The 27,403-nt window shown below is 39.9% G+C and overlaps 2 pseudogenes; one reads left to right on the top strand and one right to left on the bottom strand.

Moving 5' to 3' along the window:
• The window catches only part of LOC105756964 (zinc finger protein 33B-like), a 45,699-nt pseudogene extending 21,817 nt beyond the window's left edge, over positions 1-23,882 (bottom strand).
• Positions 23,503-27,403, top strand: part of LOC101358204 (E3 ubiquitin-protein ligase RNF138 pseudogene) — a 29,513-nt pseudogene continuing 25,612 nt past the window's right edge.

Below are 27,403 nucleotides of genomic sequence, written 5' to 3'. Positions count from 1 at the left end.
TAATGAAGAAGTTAAACCATCCCTGTTCACAGATGATATGATACTATACATAGAAAACCCTAAAGACTCCACGAGAAAAACTACTGGAATTAACAAAGATTCAGCAGAGTAGCAGGATACAAGATAAACATACAAAAATCGGTTGGATTCCTACACACCAATAAAGAGAACGATGAAAAGGAAATCAGGAAAGCAATACCATTTACAACAGCCCATAAGAAAATAAAATACTTAGGAATAAATCTAATCAGGGATGTAAAAGACCTATACAAAGAAAACTACAAAAACACTACTGCAAGAAACCAAAAACGATCTACATAAATAGAAAAACATACCATGCTCGTGGATGGGTTCACTCAACATTGTGAAAATGACAACCCTAACCAAAGCAATTTACAAATACAATGCAATCCCAATCCAAATACCAACAACATTCTTTAAAGAGATGGAAAAACTAATCATTAACTTTATATGGAAAGGGAATAAGCCCCAGGTAGGTAAAGCTCTATTGAAAAAGAAGAATAAAGTTGGAGGACTCACCCTACCTGACTTCAGAACCTACTATACAGCTACGGTAGTCAAAACAGCCTGGGACTGATACAACGATAGATACATTGACCAATGAAACAGAATTGAGAACCCAGATGTAAATCCATTCACCTACAGTCACCTGATCTTCAACTAGGGCCCGAAGTCCATCAAATGGGGAACAGTCTTTTTAACAAATGGTGTTGGCAGAACTGGATGTCCATCTGCAAAAAAACAAAACAGGACCCATACTTCACACCATACACAAAAACTAATTCAATTTGGATCAAAGAACTAAATATAAAGCCAAAAACTATAAAGTTCACAGAAGAAAAAATAGGATCAACACTACAGGCCCTAATGCACAGCATTAACAGGATACAAACCATAACCAACAACACACAAACCCCAGAAGATAAGCTAGATTACTGCGATCTTCTAAAAATGAGACACTTATGCTCATCAAAAGATTTCACCAAAAGAGTAAAAAGAGAACCTATAGACTGGGAAAAAATTTTTGGACATTACAAGTCAGACAAAGGTTAAATCTCCAAAATCTACAAAAAAATCCAACACCTCTACAACAAAAAGACAAATAATACAATTAAAAAATGGGCGATGGAAATGAACAGACTCTTCACCAAAAAAGACATTCAAGCGGCCAACAGACACATGAGGAAATGCTCTTGATCACTAGCCATTAGAGAAATGCAAATTAAAACTACAATGAGAAACCATCTCACCCCGGCATTACTGGAAATAACAAATGTTGGAGAGGCTGCTGCGGGGAGATCAGAACTCTTATGTCTTGCTGGTGGGAATGCAAAATGATACAACCATTTTGGAAATTGATATGACACTTCCTTAGAAAGCTAGAAATAGAAATACCATACGATCCAGCAATCCCACTCCTGGGAATATATCCTAGAGAAATGAGAGCCATCACACGAATTGACATATGCACACTCAGATTCATTGCAGCACTGTTCACAATAGCAAAAAGATGGAAACAACCTAGAAGCCCATCAATAGATGAATGGATAAACAAACTATGGAACATACACACAGTGGAATATTATGCAACAATAAAGAACAATGATGAACCTGTGAAACTTCATGTAAAAGTTTATACACAAAAAGAAACAATCTTCGTTGGTTACGAGGGATGGGAGGGGTGGGGGGGAATACTAAATAGACAACAGATAAGTGGTAACTTTGGTGAAAGATCAGACAGTATGCAGTACCCGGGAAGCCAGCACAACTTGCACAAGGAAAGTCATGGAAGCTCCATAAACACACTCAAACTGAGGGGCTGAATTGCTGGGTGGAGGGCTGTGGGGACCATGGTATTGGGGAACATCTAGCTGAACTGGCATCACACAGTTTATAAAGACAATGTTCTACATTCTACCTTGGTAAGTAGCGTCTAAGCAGCCATCTAAGATACTACACTGGTCTCACCTCTTCAGAAGCAAGGGAGAATGAAGGGAACAGGATACAAAGAAAAGCTATCACGGCCTCTACCAGACTGAGTCCAGTACAGCTAGATGGTGCCTGGCTATCACCACAGACTGCTCTGACCGGGATCACAACAGAGGGTCCTGGACAGAGCTGGAAAAGGATGTAGAACAAAATTCTAATTCACAAAAAAAAAGACCGGATTTACTGGCCTGGCAGACTGGAGAAACTCCAGGAGTATGGCCCCCAAACACCCTTTTAGCTCAGTGGTGAAGTCACTCCCGAAGTTCACCATTCAGCCAGGGATTGGACAGCCTCATAAAACGAAACGGGACTAATGAGGCACAGCAGTCCAGGGAGAAGGACTAGAAGGCAGGAGGGGACAGGAAAGCTGGTGACAGGGAACCCAAGGTTGAGAAGGGACAGTGTTGACATGTCTTGGGGTTGTTAACCATTGTCGTATGGCAATATGTGTACTGTTTAATGAGAAACTACTTATTCTGCAAACCTTCATCTAAGGTAAAAAAAAAATTATGTGAGATCAAATTGACAACAGCAACTCAAAAGGTTTGACAGGAAGCCTAGGGGGCAGTGAGTTTAAGACAATGGTGATAGAACAATTTGGAAAAGGACAGTGAGAACAGCAGCAGCACAACTGAAGAATGTAATCGATGTCACTGAATTGTACATGTAGAAACTTTTTAAGTGGTGTAACTTGGGCTATGTACATTTTCACAAAAAAAAAAAAAAAGCGTCCTCCAAGGTCGAGAAGGGAGAGTGTTGACATGCCATAGGTAGGGCTGTTAACCAGTGTCATGAAACAATATGTGTACTGACTGTTTACTTAGAAACTATTTGTTCTGTAAACCCTCATCTAAAGTACAATAAAAAATATATATACATTAAAAAAAAAAACCCAAAGTCCAGAAATAGAATGTACACATATGGGAAATGGTGCAAATTTCCTACAACATAGAACAAAAGATGTTGTTGTATGCCATCAAGTCCATTTCAACTCATAGCAACCCTACAGGACAGGAAACTGCCCCATAGGGTTTCCTAGGCTATAATCTTTACAGAAGCAGATTACCACATATTTCTCCCATGGAGCAGCTGGTGGCAGAGGCTGGTGGGTTCAAATCACCAACTTTTCGGTTAGCAGCTGAGTGCTTAACCTCTGCGCCACCAAGGCTCCATATGGGAGGTCCTGGGAGGCCTGAAGCTTCTTTACTGAGCATCTAAAAGAATAACAGTTTCCAGCTTATTAGCCACCAAAAAAAAGAAAAAAAAAGCAGAAACTGACTTGCCCTCTACAGTCTGCTGGGTGACACCTGCTCAAGAGACCAAAGGAGCCTGTTCCGTCAAAGTCCTCAGGGAACATACAATCTTGCTCATGAAAAAGATAATTACTAGCCCAATTTAAGAGGAGCCAGAATCCCAAGAAAAGCAGTCCAAGCTCAGTAATTAGTACACAAAGAGAATGGTTTTGGTTGACATATGCAGAAGAGCTAACATGTAAATAATAAGGTTTCCAGGTAATTAAGAGAAATTGATGAAAAGAAATAAAGAACTAATCATGAATAAATAAGACAGTTTTACTAAGCTGAAAGTATACTTGAGTTCTCACTGAAAGAATTCACAATTAATGAAAAAGACTTCAGTTTCATCTCTGACATATAAAGAACTTGGAAGTCATCACACCTGTCCTTGTAACAAGAAAAAGCTGACAAACTAAAAATCAATGACTTTCCTTGAACCCATCAGAGAACTGAGAATGCAGGAAAACTACCATGCTAAAATCTGGAGAAACCAAGAAACAAGCTGAGATCTGTTTACTTAAGAGTATAAACTGCTGGAGCCATAAAGAACACTTACATAGTAGTTTTGAAAATTAGTAGAGGCTGAGTGTGGACAAGCACCGTCTTAGTTATCTAGTGCTGCTATAACCACAAGTGGATGGCTTTAACAAAGAGAAATGTATTCTCTCTCAGTCTAGGAAGCTAGAAGTCCAAATTCAGGGTGCCAGCTCCAAGGTGTTGGCTTTGCGGGAAGGTCCTTGTCATCAGTCTTCCCTGGTCGGGGAGCTTCTCAGCACAGGGACCTCAGGTCCAAAGGACACACTATTCTCTTGGCTCTTGTTTCTTGGTGGTATGAGGTCCTTATGTCTCTCTGCTTGCTTCTCTCTTTTATATCTCAACAGAGATTGACTTAAAACACAACCTAATTGTAGAGTGAGTCCTGCCTCACTAACATAACTGCCACTAATCCCACCTCATTAACATTACAGACGTAGGGTTTACAACACAGGAAAATCCCATCAGATGACAAAATGGTGGACAATCACACAATACTGGGAATCATGGACTAACCAAGTTGACACATATTTTGGGAGGACATAATTCAATCCATGACAAGTATTAAAGTGAGAAACACCTGGTGTCATAGATTTAATTATGTCCCCCCAAAAATGTGTGCATCAGTTTGACTGGGCCATGATTCCTGGTATTGTGTGATTTTCCTATATGTTGCAAATCCTGCCTCTATGATGTTAATGAGGGAGGATGCATGACAGTTGTGTTAGTGAGGCAGGACTCAATCTACAAGATCAGATTGTGTCCTGAGGCAATCTCTTGAGATATAAAAGATAGAAGTGAGCAGAGAGACGGGGGGCGGCGGGGGGGGACCCTCATACCACCAAGAAAGGAGCACCGGGAGCAGAGCACGTCCTTTGGACCCGAGGTTCCTGCGCTGAAAAGCTCCTAGTCTGGGGGAAGACTGATGATGACAAGGACCTTCCTCCAGAGCCGACAGAGAAAGCCTTCCCCTGGAGCTGACACCCTGAATTTGGACTTCTAGCCTACTAGACTGTGAGAAAATAAATTTCTCTTCGTGAAAGCCATCCACTTGTGGTATTTCTGTCACGGCAGCACTAGATGACTAAGATGCCTGGGGAGAGCAGTCTTAGTGGGGCCTCCCATTTTCATGGGATTTCCCTCCATGAACCTCATCAGTTTCTCATGGAGAAGACCTGACAAAAACCAACTCTTTGACTTGGCAAAGGGAACGGGGGAAAAAATAACCATTGTAAAATATTCCCAGAGTCTTCTCCATAACAAAGGACTACTCTCTGAAATCTAATCCCAGCTGGAAGTGAATTCCTCTCCAGTCTATCTTACCTAAGTGGGAAAAAACAGTCAACAGGGGTGGGAGGGGGGAACAAAAACACACGAAAAAAAAAAAAAAGAACAAAAAATATCCAAGAACTGTGGAACAACATCAAAAGACGTAAAATACACATAATTGGAATACCAGAGACAGAAGAGAGAACGGAGAAGAAATATTTGAAGTAATAATGTCCAAGAACATTCTAAAATTAACAATAGATTCAGAAAGCTAAAAGAACACCAAGCAGGATAAACACAAAACGCGTGCATGCGCGCGCGCGCGCACACACACACCCACACACACACACAATATCTAGGCATATTATATTCAAACTGCAAAAAGACAAAGAGAAAATCTTGAAAAAAATGGGGGGGGAGAACAATGATAGGACACCTCACCTATACAAAAACAAGGGTAAAAATTAACGGGGCTTCTCATCAGAAAGGAGCCCTGGTGGTGAGGTGGTTAAGTGCTTGGCTGCTAATTGAAAGCTCAGCGGTTCTAACCCACCAGCCGCTCCCTGGGAGAAAAGATGTGGCAGTCTGCTTCCATCAAGCCTTAAGCCTTGGAAACCCTATGGAGCAGTTCTAAACTGTCCTATGGGGTCATTCTGAGTCTCAATCAATTTGACAGTAATGTTTTTTTTTTTTTTTTTTGGTCTTCTCATGAGAAACCATGGAAGCAAGAGAGCAGGGTGAAATATTTTAAAATTTTGTAAGAAAAAAAACCACCAACCCAAGGTTAATGAAAACACACACACACACACACACTGAGACATACCTTTTTATTAATTAAGAATGGCAACAATAAAATCTTACAAGCTTCCAGATGGGCAGGTTAGTTACAAAGTAAAGAAAAATATCCTAGCTTCAGATTTCCCTCTGAAATGCCCATTAACCTACTGCCACCAAGTCAAGTCTGACTCACAGCAACCCTACAGTACAGAATAGAACTGCCCCAAAGGGTTTCCAATGCTGTAATCTTTATGGAAGCAGACTGTCACATCTTTCTCCAGCTGAATGGCTGGTGGGCTCGAACCATCAAACTATCACTTAACCACTGCACCACCAGTCCTCTGAAACAGTGGAAGCAAAAAAGTCCAAATCAGGGCATCAGCTCTAGGGGAGGGTCTTTCCTTGGTAGCCCTGGGAGTTCTTAGTTCCTTTGAGTTTCTTGGCATTCCTTGTCATCTGTCTTCCCCTAGTGTGTGTCTCTATCTATTCTGAGTGATTAAATTTAGGACCCTTCTCTGTTATGGCCTTATTAACATAACAAAAGAAAACACCTATTTCCAAACAGAGTCATATTTCCTACAAGGGTTAGTACTTCAACACGTATCTGAGGGGGACACAATTCAATCAATAACACCTGGGAATAAGAACATGGAGTATCAGGCCCTCTCCTTCTATTGGCTTTACCACTTCTTACCTCCTCTACCCCAAAACCATGGTTTACACATTCAATATCTCCTGCCAAGGTTATTGCAATAACCTGTGTGCTTCTACCTTTGCCCCACTACAACCTATTTTCAACAGAGCAGCCATAAAAGTTACTTCTTGCAGTATCATTTTTAAGAGCAAAGCACTGGAAAAAATCCAGTGTCCTTTATTCAGCAAGTGATGAAACTTCTAAACTACAAGTCAGAGGACATCACACCTCTGCTCAAAACCCTACAATGGTCTATCTCATTCAAAGCAAAAGCTAAAATCATACAATAACCTGAAGGCTACACATGACCTGGTCATCAGTTCTCTGGCTTCATATGCTACTCCTCTACCTTATGCTTACTCTGCTCTGAATACATCAGCCTCCTCACTGTTCCTTAAGAAGTATGAAGCAACCCCTGAAACTACTGCCCTGAGATAATCTTTCAACCTTAAACCAAAAATATGCCCTGAAGTCTTCTTAAAACTGAACAGTTTACCCTAACTAGTAAAAAAAGGTCTGCCTTGAGCATTATGCTCATTTAAGAACTATCTATATCGGTTCAAATTGACAACAGCAACTCGAAAGATTAAACAGGAACCTTAGGGGGCCCTGGTGGCACAGTGGTTAAGAGCTTGCCTGCTAACCAAAAGATCAGCAGTTTGAATCCACCAGCTGCTCCTTGGAAACCCTATGGGGCAGTATCTACTCAGTCCTACAGGGTTGCTATGAGTCGGAATCAACTTGACAGCAATGAGTTTTAGGGGGCAGTGAGTTTATGTTAATGAGGGAATAACAATTTAGAAAAGGAGGTCGAGAATGGTTGCACAACTCAAAGAATGTAATCAATGTCACTAAATTGTACATGTAGAAACTGTTGAATTGGTGTATGCTTTGCTGTGTATATTCTCAACAACAAAATAAATAAAATTTAGGAAAAAAAAAAGTAAAGCCATATGCCACATAACATCTGTTTAGGTAACATCCGATTGCATACACGTCCGTGGTCCCAAAAGCTTATACTATAATGCAGTTCAGAAATCCTGATCGGAGAACAGGCCACAGCGGTATATCACATAGTGTTTGCACAATGTCCAAATCACATATGGTCCTATTTCACAGAATGTATCGTGGACATTAAGTGATGCATGACTGTACTAAGCAAACTCCTACCTCAGGACCTTTTAAATTGTTGTTCTCTTTCCCATAAATAACTCATTCCATCACCTCTTCTAAAAAATTCTTCAGTGCTCAAGTTTTCACTGAAGCACACTCTTTGCCTATATATATACTATGTTAAATTACAATCCCTCTCCTGGCACTTTCCAGAAAGCTATACTGCTTTATTTTATTTCGCACAGCACTACACAATTCTATCAAACCATACATTTACCTTATTTATAATCTCAGCACTGACCCCCTCCCCCCGACTAGAATGTGAGCTCCATAAAAGCAGATATATTTATCTTTTACTCACAACTTTTCCTCTGGGACCTAGAAGAGTGTCAGGTACACTGTATATGCTGGATAAATATTTGCTGAATGAATGACTGAAGTACTGTTGAGAAGGAAAATTTGGCAATTTTTATGAGAAGTACAAATACGTTTATCCTTTCACCCAGAAATCCCACTTGTTAATGCTACAGATATACCTACACACTTAATAGCTTCTGTGAAGTTTACTCCTTGCAGTATTATTTCTTTTACAAAGCACTGGAAATAACCCAGTGTCCTTCAACAGGCAAGTTATAAAATAACCTATATCCCCATAACGGAATATGACAGAATTATATTAAAAGAATGAGAAAGATCTTTACTAATTAGAAAAAAATCTCCAAAACAAATTAAGGGAAATAAAACATGGTACAAGAAAGTATGAACAGCCAGCTACCTTCTGTGCAAGAAAGAGAATTCCCTGTCTGCACAACGAAATAATGAAAGGATATACAAGAAGCTAATATAAGGAGATGTGGGAGAAAGATGTGGAGGAAACAAATAAGACTCCCTGATACATGTTTTTATAGTGCTTTTATATTTTTAAACAGTGTGAACATACTATATATCAAAAACTAAAAAAGAAATGTTTAAAATACAACAAACAAATAAGGATAGTTGGTGTACACAGGTAGAGGGCAGCCGTGTCATCCTCTCTCACAACATCTGGTATATGCCAGCACAAGAAAAAAGCAACTCATCCCTCAACTCAGGATATGTGAACTTTTAAATAGGGCCACCACACTCTAGATTTGCCTCTTCTAACCACACACATTATGTGACTATAAAACTAAGTAACTGAAAAAAACCACAATCAAAGAGTCATAATCACAGTTAGATGAAATCCTTTAGAAAACCATGACAGAACTATAAACACATTTATGCAAATAAATCTGAAATCTTAAATGAAATAGAAACTTTAATAAGCATGTAAATAACCAAACTGAATGATAAACATGCCATGAGACCCAGGGTTCTGGGCTATGTTTACAAAAAAAAAAACCCCAAGCAACTGAAATAACTTTCTTATACTAATTATTTAAGAAAACAGAAACAGAGGAAAGCTTCCAAATTCATTTTATAAAGTACTACAACCATGATATCAAACATCACACATGGACCACAGATACGAAAATAATAAGCTGATTACACTTGAGAACACATAAATATCTTGACTAAAATTTTAGCAAACCCAATTTATGAATGCATAAAAAGAAACATACATATTACTGACAAACACAACAATAGTTTAGAACTGAAAAACCCATAAAAATAAACAGTAGTTTAATCCGATAAATAGATTAAAGAAGCAGCTCTTAACAAGGGTGATTTTAGTTCCCAGAGGACATCTAGCAATATCTGAAGACATTTTCGTTGTCAGAGATGGAGGGATGCTACTGGCATCTAGTGGGTAGAAGCCAGGGATGCTCAAAATTTCAGGACACGCTCAAAATTTCAATAGTGCTGAGGTGAGAAGCCCTGGATTGAAAGAATAAAAAGCATAAGCTTTTCATATGGGATTGCAAGGGGCACCAAACAGTCAAAAGAAGCTTGAAAAAGAACCAAGCAGCATTCACATATCCTGACTTCAAAAAATATTATAAAGCTACAGTAATCAAAACAATAAGGTACTGGTATAAGGATAGGCATATAGACAAACGGACTAGAATTGAGAGTTCACAAATAAACCCATTTTATCTATGGCCAAATGATTTTGACAAGGGTGCTAAGTCTATTCAAAGGGGAAAGAATCATCTCTTCAGAAATGGTGCTAGGAAAATTGGATCTTCATATGCAAAAGAATGGAGTTGAACCCACACTTCACACCACAAAGATCAACAGAAAATGGATCAATGATCTAAATATAAGAACTAAACCCATAAAACTCTTAAAAGAAAACATCAGGGTAAGACTTCAAGACCTTGTTTTTGACAATGAATTCCTAGATATGACATGAAAAGCACAAGCAACACAGAAAAAAGTGATAAACAGAACTTCATGAAAATGAAAAACTTTTGTTCATCCAAGGACTTTATCAAGAAAGTGAAGACACAACCTACAGAATGGGAGAAAATATCTGGGAACTATGTATCTGATAAGGATTTAATATCCAGAATACATAAGGAACTCCTGCAATTCAACAACAAAAAGACAAACACCCAATTAAAAAATGGGCAAAGGATTTGAATAGATATTTCAAGAAAGAAGATATACAACTGGCCAACAAGCACATGAAAAGAAGTTCAACGTCATTAGTCCTTGTTCCTATTACCTGCTGCCGAGTTGGTCCCTGATTCATAGGGACCCCAAGACCCCAAGCACAACAGGATTGGACCACTGTGATCCACAGCTTTCACTGGCTGATTTTTTAGAAGTAGATCACCAAGTCTTTCTTCCTAGTCCATCTTAGTCTGGACTCCCTGCTGAAACTTGTTCCGCATCACAGCAAAACACAAGCCTCTACTAACAGACAGGTGGTGGCTGCTACCGTTGAGGTGCACTGGCTGAGAATCAAACTCGGGTCTCTCATATGGAAGGCAAGAATTCTACCACTGAACCATCACTGCCCCCATTAGTAATTATGGAAATGCAAATCAACACCACAATGAGATATCACATCACACCCACCAGGATAGCTATGATCAGAAAAATGGAAAATTAACAAGTGTTTGGGAGGATGTGGAGAAATTAGAACACTTGTGCATTGCTGGTAGGAATGTAAAATAGTACAGCACTATTGAAAAGTTTGGTAGTTCCTCAAAAACACACACAGAATTACCATGTAACACAGCAATTCCATTGCTAGGCATATACCCAAGAGACTTGAAAGAAGGGAGTCAAAACGGACACAAGTACACCAATGTTCACTGCAGCATTATTCACAATAGCCAAAAGGTGCAAACAACTCAAGTGTCCATAAAGAAATGAATGGTTAAAAAAAATGTGGTATATTCATACAATGGAATGTCCTTTAGCCACAAAGAAAAGTGAATTTCTGATACATGCTATGCTAAGGATGAACTGTGAAAACATTATGCTGAGTGAAATAAGTCAGACACAAGAGGACAAATACTGTATGTTCCCACTTACATGAAATATATAAAGTAAACAAATACTTTTCGAGACAAAGTTTATCAGCGGTTACTAGGGGCTAGTGGGAGAGAGGAACGGGCATTTTTGCTAACGGAGGAGGGAATTTCTCTTTAGGGTAATATAAAACTTCAGGAAATGGATAGTGGTGATAACAGCACAGCATTGTGTATGTAATTAATGTCACTAAGTTGTATATATAAAAATGGTCAAAATGGGCAAATTTTTTGTTATACGTTTCACCACAACAAATTTTTTTTTAAAAAACGGCACAGTCTTTTCTAAACACTTCAGAAAAGACCTTTAAACTAACTGAACATACATTCACCACTTAAAAGGAAATAAATTTATTAAACTAGAGCAGAATTCAGACGTTCTAACAAATATTAGGCAATAAGAAAAAGCATAAACAAGATAAATCTGAAAAAGAATAGTGGAGGGAAGCAGCAGCTTGAACAAAAAGTTCTCAAGACACTTTAAAGCTCCACGTAATTAACCAATGTACAGTTTGGGCAGGAAAAAAAACAAACAGGTTAAATGAACAAAATAAATCGCTGCACAACACGATGAACCTAATTAATATCACTGAATTGTACACGTAAAAAAGGCTGAAACAGTAAATATTTTGTTACATATATATTACAATAAAAATATATTTTAAAAATCACCAAAAGAAATATATGGGCAGACAACATGGCACTACAGACAGAAGCAACATGCAGTCCCTAAACAGCAAAGACCCGAAAAACTAAGTCAGAGACAAACGTCAATCCTGGAACCCTAAGGATCAAATGAAGAGATAAAGAACTCAGCCAAGGACCAAACTGAGTAAGAAATTAACAAAGAACAGACAGCGAGGAGAGTTACGAGTGGAGGTCCCCTATTAGCTAACACAGCATGGATTCGCCATCTAGGACTCCTGTTGGAGATCAGCTAACAGTGAGTACGGGAAAGCAGCTTCATGGAGGACGCCGCAGGAGACAGAACAACTGGTAAACAGTGATATATGCTTTTCTACCACCCCACCTTTCATCACTCCCACTCACCCTCTTCTGTTTCCTGGGGCCACAATCCCTTGGACAGGAGGCACCAGCTTCATCCCTGTGCCGCTTGGATTCCACCCGCCCACGCTGGTCGGCTCCCTGAGTGCCATTTGTTGCTGGTGTTGCTTTTTTTCGCTTCTTTTGGTTTCTTCCATACTGCTCACCACCTCCCCCTCCTTTCTCTCAAATACCTGGCTCTGTATGCTATCTTTGCTTCTTCCTCAAAGACTGTAAAATCCTGCTCAACTGTGGAACTGCTTCCCGGCCTGCACTGCTATGCTGGTGGGTTCCCTGGGGCTTTCGTTTTGTTTTGTTTTGATTTGTTGTTTTGTTTTTCTCTTTCTTTTCTAGGCTTGGGAACTCCTTCTAGCTGGGCTGTACTTCGTGGCTTGGGAGCTACTTCCCTCGTCTGCACAACTGCGAGGTACGATCCCTGGGGGCACTTCCTTTTCGGTTTTTTTTTCTTTTCTCTCTTTTTTCATTTTTGTCTTTCTTCATTTCTCAGTCTCTCGTATCTCTATACTTACCTTCTCTTCCTGTCTCCTAAACATCTGGCAGTGTATGACACTTCTATCTCTTGTACCCAGGCTGTACTTCACAGCCTGCGAGCCGCTACCAGAGGCTTTGCACCGGCACAGATGGGTTCCCTGAGGGCTTTGTTTCTCTTTCTAATTTTTTTTTCCTTTTCATTTTTTTCCTTTCTGTTTTTCTCCATTTCTCGGTTTTCATCTCTCCACTCCAACAGCAAGCTCCTTTAGCACTTCGTTTTTGTTTGTTTTTCGCTATTTCTCTCTCCTCTCTCTCCCCTTTCCCATACCTATATTAATTTCACACACCACAATCTCCCCCCACTTCCTGCCTACCTGCACCGTGCACTGAACATCACACCTCCAAGCAGCACAGGCACAGTCTACCAGAACCTGCCTGCACTGACTCCCAGCCCACCCTGTCGGCCCTCGTACATGTCACAAACAACCCATCCCACTCACCTTCACCTGGACCTGCCCTGCTGCACCACAGCTGAGCGACTGACCCTGCCCATTGCACAAGGAGGTGAAAAGTGTGGTGCCCACAGAGGAGCAAACAACAAAGAATGCACAGCCTGCCTGCTCAGACATAACCAAATAAAACAAAAAAGCAGAATGAAACAAAAAATCTACAATCAATAAACGAGGAAAATAACAACTGAATGTCCCGAACCCAGGAGGCAATATCAAAACATAAAAAAAAGGGACAGGATGGTTCCAGTAGGTATCCAAAAAGAAAAAACACCAGATGAGTTTCCAATAGAAGAAAAGGCACTAGAAGTAATGGATAGGGAATTCACGTCTCTAATATTCAGAGCTATCCAAGAGTTGAAACAAAACGCAGACAAAAATGAGGAAATAGACAAATTTGTAGAAAAGTCAGATAAATTCATGGGAAATACAGGCAAAACAATGGAAGAATTTAGGAAAATAATACAGGAAAAAAATGACAAAATAAATTCACAACTAGAAGTCATACAAAAACAGTAATTAGAAATCCAAAAGATAAACAAGATTTCAGAAATGGACAGTGTCACAGAAGGGCTGAGGAGCAGGTTTGAAACGATGGAAAACAGGATCAGCAACACTGGAAGACAAACACTTGGATACAACTCAGGAAAAATCAGAAAAAAGAATGAAGAAAAATGAAGAAACCCTGAGAATTATGTGGGATACAATTAAAAGTAAAAATCTGCAAGTGATCGGAGTTCCGGAAAGGGGACAAAGCAGAAAACACAGAGGATCACTGAAGAACTGCTGACAGAAAACTTCCCCAATATCATGAAAGATGAAAAGCTGACCATCCAAGAAGCTCAACGAACCCCATACAGGATAGACCCCAAAAGAAAATCACCAAGGCATATCATATCACTTGCTAAAACCAAAGACACAGAACGAATCCCAAGAGCAGCTCAAGAAAAACGAAACCTCACATACAGAGGAGAAACGATAAGATCAAGCTCAGATTATTCAGCAGAAACCATGCAGGCAAGAAGGCATATATATATACACATATACACACACACATACGCATGTATACATATATGTACATGTGTGTATATACATACACATATATAACCTTCAAAGAAAAAAACTGCCAGGCAACAATAATATATCCTGCAAAATTCTCCTTCATATATTATGGTAAAATTAGAACATTCCCAAATAAACAGAAATTAAGGGACTATATAAAAACCAAACCTACAAGAATTATTAAACGGAGTCCTTCGGTCTGAGAACAAACATCAGACCCCAGGCTGAATCTAGGATGCAAGATCGTACCAGCCAGATACCAACCTCGGAAATGAACTCTCAATGACTATCCAAAACCAAAAGAATTAAAACAGGGAACGAGCGAGGTTAATCCATAAATGACAAGAACATCACAATAAAAAAACAGGGAATAAACGGTGTAGGTATAGAACCTTCTAATGGAGAGGAAGGCAAGGTGATATCAAGTAATAATAAACTGGTTCAAACCTAGGAAGATAAGGGTAAATTACAAGGTACCCACAAAGAAAGTTAACTAACCTTCTCATCAAAATAAAGAAGAAAAACATAAAGTCTCAGAAAAAACAAAACCTACAAAAACAAAAGAAATGAAAAAAAAAATCCAGAAACAAAAGGAATTCAGCACCAGAGAGTAAGGGGACAAAGAAAACATCAGCACCACAAAATGACAGCAATGAACTCAACACCTATCAGTAATTAAACTGAATGTAAATGGTCTAAATGCACTCAAAAAGCGAGATTGACAGAAGAGATAAAAATACAGGATCCATCAATATGCTGTCTACAAGAGACAAACCTTAGAAACAAAGATGTAAATTTAATAAAAATCAAAGTATGGAAAAACATATATCAAGCAAACAGCTACCAAAAAAGAGTAGGAGTGGCAATACTAATCTCAGATAAAAGAGACTTTAAAACAAAATCCACTATAAAAGACAAAGCAGGATACTATATAGTGACTAAACAGATGATATGTGATGAAGACAAAACCCTAATAAACATCTACCGACACAATGACAGGACTCTAAAATACATACAACAAACTCTAACAGCACTGAAAAGAGAAATTGACAGTTCCACTATAATAGTAGGAGACTTCAACACACCATTCTCAGTAAACGACAGAACATCTAGAAAGAAACTCAACAAAGATACATAAGACCTAAGGGACACAGTCAGCCAACTTCACCTCATAGACATATATAAAAAACTACACTCAACAGCTGCAAAGTACACATTCTTTTCCAACACACATGGAACGTTCTCCAGAACAGACCACATCTTAGGCCACAGAGCAACCCTCAACAAAATTCAAAACATTGATATAATACAAAGTATCTCCTCTGACCACAACACCATCAAGGTAGAAATTAACAACAGGAAGAGCAAGGAAAGAAAACCAATTACATGGAAACTGAATAATACCCTGCTTACAAATAACTGGGTAACAGAAGACATCAGAGATGGAATCAAAAAATTCCTAGAATCAAACAAAAATGAACACACATCATACTAAAACCTTTGGGACACAGCAAGGCAGTCCTCAGAGAATAATTTACAGCAATAGATGCACACATCAAAAAAGAAGGGACACAATCAAAACATTAACTATAGAACTCGGACAAAGAGAAAAAGAAAATCAAAAAAGTCCACAGCCACAAGAAGAAAGGAAATAATAAATATCAGAGCAGAAATAAATGAAATAGATAACAGAAAAACAACAGAAAGAATCAACAAAGCCAGAAGTTGGTTCTTTGAAAGGATCAACAAACTCAACAAACCACTGGCCAAAGTGACAAAAGAAAAACAAGAAAAAACCCAAATAAGAAATGAAATGGGGGACATTACAACAGACCTAAATGAAATGAAATAGATCATAACAGAGTGTTATGAAAAACTATACTCCAACAAATTTGAAAACCTAGAGGACATGGATAACTTTCTAGAAACACACTATCTATCCAAACTAACACAAAGTGATGTTGAAAATCTTAACAGACCCATAACAAGAGAAGAAATTGAAAAGGTAATAAAAAAAAACTCCCAACAAAAAAAATCCCTGGCCCAGACAGTTTCACTGGAGAATTTGACCAAACACTCAGAGAAGAGTTTACACCAGTACTACTCAAACTATTAAAGAACACAGAAAAGGAAGCGACACTTCCGAACTCATTCTATAAAGCCAGTATAACCCTGATACAAAAACCAGGCAAAGATGCCACAAACAAAGAAAATTACAAACCAGTATCTCTCATGAATATAGATGCAAAAAAATTCTGAACAAAATTTAGCCAACAGAGTTCAGCATCATATCAGAAAAAATAATACACCATGACCAAGTAGGATTCATACCAGGTATGCAAGGAGACTCAACACTAGAAATCAATCAATGTAATCCACCACATAAACAAAAGGAAAGAAAAGAATCAAATGATCATCTCCATTGATGCAGAAAAGGCATTGGACAAAGTCCAACACCCAATCCTGATAAAAACTCTCAATAAAATAGGTATAGAAGGGCAATTTCTCAACATAATTAAGGGCATCTATGCAAAACCAACAGCAAACACCATTCTTAATGGAGACAGGCTGAAAACATTCCCCTTGAGAACAGGAACAAGACAAAGATGCCCTTTATCACCGCTCGTATTTAGCACTGTGCTGGAAATCCTAGCTAGAGCAATAAGGCAAAAAACAGAAATAAACGGCACCCAAATTGGTAATGAAGAAGTTAAACTGTCCCTATTTGCTGATGATATGATACTATACATAGAAAACCCTAAAGACTCCATGAGAAAACTACTGGAACTAATAGAAAGATTCAGCAGAGCAGCAGGATACAAGATACAAAAATCAGTTGGATTCTTATATACCAATAAAGAGAACAATGAAAAGGAAACCAGGAAAACAATACCACTTATAATAGCCCCTAAAAAAATACAATGCTTAGGAGTAAATCTAACCAGAGATGTAAAAGACCTATACAAAGATAACTACAAAACACTACTGTAAGAAACCCAAAGGGATCTACATAATTGGAAAAACATACGCTGCTCGTGGATAGGTTCACTCAACATTGTGAAAATGACAATTCTACCTGAGCAATTTACAAATACAATGCAATCCCAACCAAAATACCAACAACATTCTTTAAAGAGATGGAAAAATCAATAATTAACTTTATGTGAAAGTGAAGAAGCTCCTGATAAGTAAAGCACTACTGAAGAAAAAGAATAAAGTAGGAGGTCTCGCACTAACTGACCTCAGAACCTACTATACAGCTACAGTAGTCAAAACAGCCTGGTACTGGTACAATGACAGATACATTGACCAATGGAACAGAATTGAGAACCCAGGTGTAAAGCCATCCACCTACAGTCACCTGATCTTCGACAAGGGCCCAAAGTCCATCAAATGGGGAACAGACAGTCTTTTTAACAAATGGTTCTGGCAAAACTGGATGTCCATCTGCAAAAAAATGAAACAGGATGCCTACTTCGCACCATATAAAAAATCTAATTCAAAATGGATTAAAGACCTAAATATAAAACCAAAAACTATAAAGCTCATAGAAGAAAAAATAGGATCGATGCTAGAGGCCCTAATATACGGCATTAACAGAATACAAACCATAAGCAACAACACACCAACTCCAGAAGATAAGCTAGATAACTGGGATCTTCTAAAAATTAAGCACTCATGCTCATCAAAAGACTTCACCAAAAGACTAAAAAGAGAACCTACAGACTGGGAAAAAATTTTTGGACATTAAAAATCAGACAAAGGTCTAATCTCTAAAATCTACAAGAAAATCCAACACTCTACAACAAAAAGACAAATAATCCAATTAAAAAATGGGCAAAGGAAATGAACAGACTCTTCACCAAGGAAGACATTCAAGCGGCCAACAGACACATGAGGAAATGCTCTCAATCACTAGCCATTAGAGAAATGCAAATCAAAACCACTATGAGATACCATCTCACACTGGCATTACTGGCACAAATCAAAAAAACTGGAAATAACAAATATTGGAGAGGCTGTGGGCAGATCGGAACTATCATGCACTGCTGGTGGGAATACAAAATGATACGACCATTTTGGAAAACGATATGGCACTTTCTTAGAAAGCTAGAAATAGAAATACCATGTGGTCCAGTAAAGCACTCCTAGGAATATATCCTAGAGAAATAAGAGCCATCACGTGAACAGACATATGCACACCCATGTTCACTGCAGCATTGTTCACACTAACAGAAAGTTAGAAACAACCTAGATGCTCAGCAACAGATGAATGGATAAACGAACTACGGTAAATACACACAATGGAGTATTATCCAACGATAAAGAACAATGATGAATCTGAGAAGCATCTCATAACATGGATGAATCCGGAGAGCATTATGCTGAATGAAGTAAGTGAATCACAAAAGGACAAATATTGTATGAGACCACCACTGTAAAAATTCATGAAAAGGTTTACACAAAAAAAGAAACAATCTTTGATGGTTAGGAGGGAGGGGAGTGGTAGGGGGGAAATACTAAATAGATAATAGATACATGGTAACTTTGGTGAAGGGTAAGACAGTACACAATACTGGGGAAGCCAGCACAAGCTGTACAAGGTAAGGTCATGGAAGCTCCACAGACACATCCTAACTCCCTGAGGGACTGAACTGCTGGGCTGAGGGCTGTGGGGACCATGGTCTCGGGGAAAATCTAGCTCAACTGGCATAACACAGTTTATAAAGACAATGTTCTACATTCTATCTTGGTGAATAGCATGTGGGGTCTTAAAAGCCTGTGAGCAGCCATCTAAAATACTCCACTGGTCTCACTCCTTTGGGAGTAAAGGAGAATGAAGAAAGTAAGACACAAGGGAAAGATCAGTCCAAAGGATTAATGGACTACAACCACCAGGGCCTCCACCAGACTGAGTCCAGTACAACGGGATGGTGCCCAGCTACCACCGACTGCTCTGACAGGGATCACAAAACAGTGTCCCAGACAGAGCTGTAGAAATATGTAGAACAAAATTCTAACTCAAAAAAAAAGACCAGACTTACTGGCCTGACAGAGACTGGAGAATCCCGGAAACAGGCTGCACTGCATTCAGGGAAGTTATTGGAAGGTTGTGCAAGAAAGAAACGTTTTAGACTTCAATGCCAGGAAGTCTTCATGTCCCATTAACAATTGATATAGTTTCTCCTGAACCCCCTTTTAGCTCAGTAATGAAGTCACTCCCAAGGTTCACCCTTCAGCCAAAGATTAGACAGGCCCATAAAACAAAACGAGACTAATGCGGCACAACAGCCCAGGACAAGGACTAGAAGGCAGGAGCGGACAGGAAAGCTAGTAATAGGCAACCTAAGGTTGAGAAGGGAGAGTGTTGACATGTTGTGGGGTTGTTAACCAATGTCAGAAAACAATATGTGTACTGTTTAATGAGAAACTATTTGTTCCGTAAACCTTCATCTAAAGTACAATAAAAAAAATTTAAAAAGAAATACATGCATATATAACTTTACAGTTCACTGAGGAAATGAAAATAATAATTGGATACAGAGCAACTGGCTTTCCTATGGAAAAAATAAACCCCATCCGCACAACACACTAAAAATATAAAGAGATTAGATAGATTAACAATATTTTGAAAAAAACAAGACTTTACTATTATTAGACAAAAATACAGCAGGATATCATCATGATCTTATCAAAAGAAATTCTTTTAAAAATCTTAAAAATCCATTAAGTGTATCACAATTTAAAATTTTATTACCTAAGGTATTCCCTTGTTAAGAACAAGGAAAATACTAAGGAACAATATGTGCAATACAAATTAGAGAAAAAAGATTACTATCCGAATTACATAAAGAATTCTTACCAAAAATAGAAAAAAATAGACTTATAAACAAGGCAATCCACAGTAGAAACATAACACACCACAGTTGCAGTAATTCATTGTTCAGTAATAGACAGGCCATGGTAGGTATCTGACAATGGGAACTTGTCATTATGTCAGTAGCAGCCTTGTATGTCACAGGAGCGTGGACTTTACACTGCAGATGTCTGGAAATCGATGAAGTGCTATTCTCAACAGTGACTGATCAACATTTTAGACAAATTGTTGAAAACAGGCTTGAGGTGCTAGAAAAAAGAGGTACGCAGAGTGATCCAGAGAAGAGGAGATGAAGGTATGGTGGAGTAGAAGGGATGAGAGAGAAAAGATTTACGAAGTATTAAGAATTTAAAGGAAACAACATAAAGTGATACTCATGAAGAGCGTGCCTCTTAGTCAAGTCGGTACAAGAGACCAAAGGGGCAGCTTCTGTCCAGAGGTGAGACGGGAAGGCAGAGAGAAGAGCTGGTTGAATGGTCATGGGAAATCAGGGGCAGAAAGGAGGAGCGTGCTGTCGCAGAATGGGGTGAGCAATTAGGGTCTCATAACAATGTATGTAAAAAAAATTCCGTATGGGAGACTAACTTGAAATGTAAACTTCATTTAATTACAAAAAAAAAAAAAAAAGAATTTAAAAGGAACAAAAGTAAATGACTGAGTAGATGGACTGGGAACTGAGATAGGGAACGGTTTAGGACAAATCTTGCTCTCTGTCACTTGGATGACTGGCTAAGTGGAGTTAACATTTGACAAAGAATAAAAGAACCTGAGCGTTTTCATGCTGGATCTGCTGAGCTGGGATACCTTTTGGACAAGTGACACAGAGAGGACAGCAACAAAGTGCACGTCTGTCCTAGCTGAAGCCAAGGACCAGACAGGACGGACAGACTCTGGAATCCCAGAAACTGCTTCCAGCTACAACCACAGAGAAGATGGAATCTGCTAGGGACAACAGGAAGAGGAAGAAATAGAGGAACCAGGGTAGTCACCTGGGGATAACAATGTTTCAGGGCAAGATGATGAAAGCACCACAAAACAGAACATTCAGACAAAGGCACAGAGCCAGCAGCGTGGTGTCACAGAAACCATAAAGAAGACTCTCAGGAGAAACTGCTCAGTAAGTAGTGTCAGTGACACAGGAGGCACTAGACAACATCCATCTTTGTCTATAATTACATCATTGTGACTTACCAAAGAGATTAAGGGAAGCAGAAAGGAAAAAGGAAGAATGGTCTGAGTTAGAATCACAAACACAAGTGCCAGAGATTATCACTCTCAACTGTCTGTGCCAACCATAAATACAGCCTAAATGGTGAAGGGGGTGGATCACTTACAGAAATAATCTCAAGGAGATGCATTCCATTCCTTCCTTCAGATATTCTAGGTGTTATTCCTGCAGCAAGCAGGAATATCAGAAAAATGGTCTAGGGCAGTGCTGCCCAATATGATAGCCACCAGCCACATGTGGCAACTAAGTACTTACAATGCTGCTGCAGAAACTCAGAAACTAAATTTTAATTGTTAATTAAATTTAAATATCCACATATGACTAGTGGCTACTGTACTGGACAGCACAGAACCATGATGTTCTGATTCCCTGAAAATCTACATTCACTGAGTTCTTCCTCAGCTCTAGAGTCCTCTGCTTCCACTGAAGAATTACCAAATGAAAGAGGCTGCACTGCATTCAGGGAAGTTATTGGAAGGTTGTACACTTATATGCAGTGCAAGAAAGAAACGTTTTTTAGACTTCAATGCCAGGAAGTCTTCATGTCCCATTAACAACTGATATAGCTTCTCCTCATGGAAAACGTAACCCACGTAACAGAAAATGTCTGCGCTTTGCCATAACTATCAGGAAGATCAGAGACAAATTTGCAGCTCAATTTTGATAACTGTGAGATTATAAAATGTGTATGTATCTACACACTGTATGACATCATTCTGTTATTAATCTGCTACTACATATTTTCCCTGTTGATCTGTATCAATTTCTATATTTCCATCCTAACGTTCTCACATTTAAAATTCTCACACACGTAAAATGATACTCATGAAGTGTGCTTCTCAGCTCAAGTACACACATGAGACTAAATGGGCAGCTCCTGTCCAGAGGTGAGATGAGAAGGGAGAGAGGGTCAGGAGCTAGTTAAATGGACACGGGAAATCCGGGGTGGAAAAGAGGGGTGTGCTGTCACAATACGGTGGGGGGTGGGGAGGTGGGTAACTAGGGTCACATAACAATTTATGTATAAATTTTTGTATGAGAGACTAACCTGAATTATAAACTTTCACTTAAAGCACAACAATAAAATAAAATCCTCATACAAATCACTGTAAATAAAGTAGGGAATAAAAATAACTAACCTGAGATCTGTTCATTTTCTGCTGGTTCTGGAAAGCTGTGGAGAAGTGTGACAGTGGAGCTGGGGGAGAAGGAAGGAAGAATGAAGTCAGAAATGACTTGGCCTGCCTGCAAGTCCTGGAGTCACCTGCCTCAACACTCACAGAAGAGGCTGTTTGAACAATGTGGAGATGTATCTCTAACAAGATCACACAGAGCTTAGACATCCAATTTTTCACTGGGGGAAAGCAAGGATATGCACCCCACTGATTTATTAACAATTTATGTCTCCCTCTTACTGAGGCACATACAAAAAAATTAAACCACAGAACCAATTCACAGACACCCAGACTGTATTATTCATCTGTTCTCCCATTAATACTGAGAATACTGTTAAAGTTGAATAATTTATAGAAACTCTGAAAAAGAAAATGAGTGCTTTAATCTGAGATTTTTTTAAATGCTTGTTCTAAGCAGATTATAATTTCATAATCTTTTGATAAGAAACTTCTTTTAAGTGTGCAAAGAAGACATCTTTGGAATCAAGAAACCAAGACACTCTTGGCTTAATCAGTAACAAATGAGTGACTCAGAAGAATTATTTTACTCTCTCAGGCTCCATATTCTTCAACTTTGATGAGAGGCAGAAATAAACAAACCTTGTATACCCTTCCTGCACTATCATTTTGTGGTTCTAAGATCAGAATAATGCCAAATATATGGACAGAAACCATATTCGAGCTCAGGATCTGTAAATGTGAGTGGAGAACAAAAGATGTGTGGGTCTTAAAAAAAAACCCGTTGCCATCAAGCGGATTCCGACTCATGGCGACCCCATGTGTTACAGAGTAGAACTGCTCCATAGGATTTGGGTGGCTGTAATCTTTACAAAAGCTGATCACCAGGCCTTTCCTCCACAGTGCCACTGGGTAGGTTCAAACTGCCAACCTTTCAGAGGCTGCTGCCCAGGGAGAACAGTAGGCTGTGCAGGGAGGGTTAAATAGAACTTCCTCAACCATGGTGAGGATTCCTCCTGGCCAGGCCAAGCAGCCACAAAGAAGTGACATTTCCTGTACAGCTCAAGCAGCCACCCTTCACTCACCTCTCTCAGCCAGCCCACCTCCCTGCTGAGGCCTGGCTCTGACCTTCCACTGTCACAAAGCTGTGATGGCTTCAGATATGGCTTCTGAAGTCTTGCTCATTTGGCACATGGGGATCAAAAATTGCTTTTAGCCTTGTAAATCTAGAATCTCTTCCTTCGGGGGCTCTTCCACTTCTGCTCTGAAGCTCTGGTGAGAGATCTAAGGTCACTGACGTGTCTTCTTCCAGGTAGGATTCTGGTTCCTTCAGTGCCTTCCCTTTTATCTCCCTAGAACTGCTTGGTTCCAAGGGAGATGGGTCGGGGACCTAGAGGACAAAATCATTTAGTTGGAACCTTTATACAAGACCCCTAATCTGACTCTGGATAGTCGCTGTCCCTAGAATCCCAGACGAGACCTTCTATAGGGTCAAACCAGGACAGCTGGACACCCAAGCTAGAAAAGTAGGAGGAGAGCACACCCTCAATTACCGAACTCTGAACCCAGGCCACCCGAGAGTAGCCAAAAGGCACCTGTGCCACTCGGGAGTGTGAAAGGCCTAATGCTGGCATCGAGGCGGAGTGTCCCATTAGCAGCAACATGGCATTTGGACAGATCTGGATTTCCATCCTACTCCCTCACCTGCTGGTGTGTGATCCTGGGTATATCAGTCACCTATCCGAGCCTGTTTTCGTATTTGCTAAAGTGGGCTAGTTATCCCCACCTCACGGTTGTGAAAAGTCAAAGAATTATCAATTGAAAGTAACAGCTCTTTAATCATTAACTACCAAGAACTAGGCTTAATGCTTTACATATGCCGTCGTTCTAAGAGCAGAGAAGCCGACAGAAGGAGCTAGGTCTTCCCTGAGGAGCGCCGCGGAATCGAACCCGGGTCAGCGCCCCGCCCCCTCCATGGAACGCGCCCAGCGGCGCCTCAAGGAAGGGGCTGGCGACCGCGCTCTCTCTGGCGGGCCGGGCCTTTCCCGGCGCCCCTGACGGGCCACGCTCCCAACTCGCCCGTCCGCGCCCGCCCGTTTTCGAACCCCACGGCTCCCGCAGCCCTAGCCGCGCGGGCCCCCTTCACCGCGCTATACCCTCCACGCACCCCCGCAGCCTCCACGGCCGCGCCGGACGCGCATTTCGGCAGCAACACCTGGACCGGCTGCTACCATGTCCGCGGGAGGCAGCCAAGCGCGAAGACCACGCCCGGGAGATTACTTGCGCACAGGCCGCCGGGAACGCCAGCTCCCGTCAGCCCCCGCGGGATAAGGTGTAGCCTATGAAGCGGGCGGAGCGAGTGGCACGTGGGATTTCGCACGTGCCCGGGCCCGCGCTAAATTGCCGTGCTGCTTAGGGGCACATGCGGGGACAAGAACTACGCTGGAAGGACAAACCAGCAACACAAACAAAAGTATGCACGAACAGCAGGGCTTCTCCTGGGATACGAAAATTATTATTAATATTTTATTATAATACATTTTACGAGACTAACCTCCAAGAATTACATAGTAACATTTTAGGAAAATCAGAAAACACACACCAACCAAAAGAAGGAAAGAAACATTGAACACAGCTTCACCTCTTGCTGTGAGACTTACATGCTTAACCATAAGGCACACACACACACACACAAAAAAAAAACATTGCAGTGGAGTCGCCGGATAAGACAAACGACAGCTGCTCTATAGGGTTTCCAAGGAGTGGTTGGTGGATTAGAACTGCTGACCTTTTCATTAGCAGCCGAACTCTTAACCACTGTGCCACCTGGGCTCAATATTTTACATAAACGTGATCACATACGCACAATATTCATGACTATCCTCTCAGAAAACGTTATCTTGGAAAATACGACACGAATTACTTTTATCCCAATGATATTAAGAAAAATAACTTGCATTCACAATAGCATTAAAAGTTGTAAAATATACTAGGGATTAAAGGGAGAAAAAACTGAAGAAAATCACATTTTGTGGTGTATGACCTTTAAAAGACTTGAACAGTCAAAGACTTCTATGGCTTTTGAAGGATGATTCGATCTTTGACAATATTCATAATACAACCTCAACAAGTTTCTGTGCCTGTTTTCTCTTTGTTTTTTATTTTGTATTGACTTACTCAACAGGACAATTGTAATCTTCATTGTGATCTTCATTCCTATATATATATTTGGAAAAAAAACAGTAATGTCTACCATATATTAAAAGTACTCTATTGCTATAATTTAAAAGAGTTAGAATTGGCTCCAAAAAGGGAAGACTACTCAGGAATTGACTATAGTATTGGCAAGATCCTCCACATGTCTGTCAGTTTGTCGTACTGTGGGGGCTTGCGAGTTGCTGTGATGCTGGAAGCTATGCCACCAGTATTCAGATACCAGCATGGTCACCCATGGTGGACAGGTTTAAGCTGAGCTTCCAGACTAAGACAGACTAGGAAGAAGGACCTGACAGTCTACTTCTGAAAAGAATTAGCCAGTGAAAACCGTATGAATAGCAGTGACACAGTGCCAGAAGATGAGCCCCCCAGCTTGGAAGGCATTCAAAAGACAACTGGGGAAGAGCTGCCCCCTCAAAGTAGAGTCGACCTTAATGACGTGGATGGAGTAAGGCTTTCGGGACCTTCATTTGCTGTTGTGGCAAGACTCAAAATGAGAAGAAACAGCTGCAAACATCCATTATAATCAGAACGTGGAATGTACGAACTATGAATCTAGGAAAATTGTAAATCGTCAAAAATGAAATGGAACGCATAAACATCAATATCCTAGGCATCAGTGAGATGAAATGGACTGGTATTGGCCATTTTGAATCAGACAAGCATATGGTTTACCATGCCAGGAATGACAACTTGAAGAGGAATGACATTGCATTCATCGTCAGAAAGAACATTTCAAGATCTATCCTAAAGTACAACGCTGTCAGTGATAGGATGATATCAGTACGCTTACAAGGAAGACCAACTAATATGACTATTATTCAAATTTACACACCAACCACTAAGGCCAAAGAGGAAGAAATTGAAGATTTTTACCTACTTCTTCAGTCTGAAATGGATCAAACATGCAATCAAGATGAATTGATAATTACTGGTGATTGGAATGTGAAAGCTGGAAACGAAGAAGGATCAGTAGTTGGAAAATATGGCCTTGGTGATAGAAATGATGCCAGAGATCACATGATAGAATTTTGCAAGACCAATGACTTCTTCATGGCAAATACCTTTTTTCACCAACATAAACGGCAACTATACACATGGACCTTGCCAGAAGGAATGCACAGGAATCAAATCGACTACATCTCTGGAAAGATACAATGGAAAAGCTCAATATCATCAGTTAGAACAAGGCCAGGGACTGACTATGGGACAGACCATCAATTGCTCCTACGCAAGTTCAAGTTGAAACTGAGAAAAATTAGAACAAGTCCAAGAGAGCCAAAGTACGACCTTGAGTATATCCCATCTGAATTTAGAGACCATCTCAAGAATAGATTTGACGCATTGAACACTAATGACCGAACACTAGACAAGTTGTGGAATGACATCAAGGGCATCATACATGAAGAAAGCAAGAGATCATTAAAAAGACAGGAAATAAAGAAAAGACCAAAATGAATGTCAGAAGAGACTCTGAAACTTGCTCTTGAACGTCAAGTACCTAAAGCAAAAGGAAGAACAGATTTCAAAGAGCAGCTCAGGAAGACAAAGTAAAGTATTATAATGACATGTGCAAAGAGCTGGAGATAGAAAACCAAAAGGGAAGAACATGCTTGGCATTCCTCAAGCTGAAAGAACTGAAGAAAAAATTCAAGCCTCAAGTTGCAATAGTAAAGGATTCTATG

This window comes from Trichechus manatus, unplaced genomic scaffold, assembly GCF_000243295.1.
Source record: "Trichechus manatus latirostris isolate Lorelei unplaced genomic scaffold, TriManLat1.0 scaffold00308, whole genome shotgun sequence".
In the NCBI taxonomy this organism is placed as follows: domain Eukaryota; kingdom Metazoa; phylum Chordata; class Mammalia; order Sirenia; family Trichechidae; genus Trichechus; species Trichechus manatus.
Note: the sequence above shows the minus strand (reverse complement) of the source record. Positions and strands in the feature narration are given on the sequence as shown.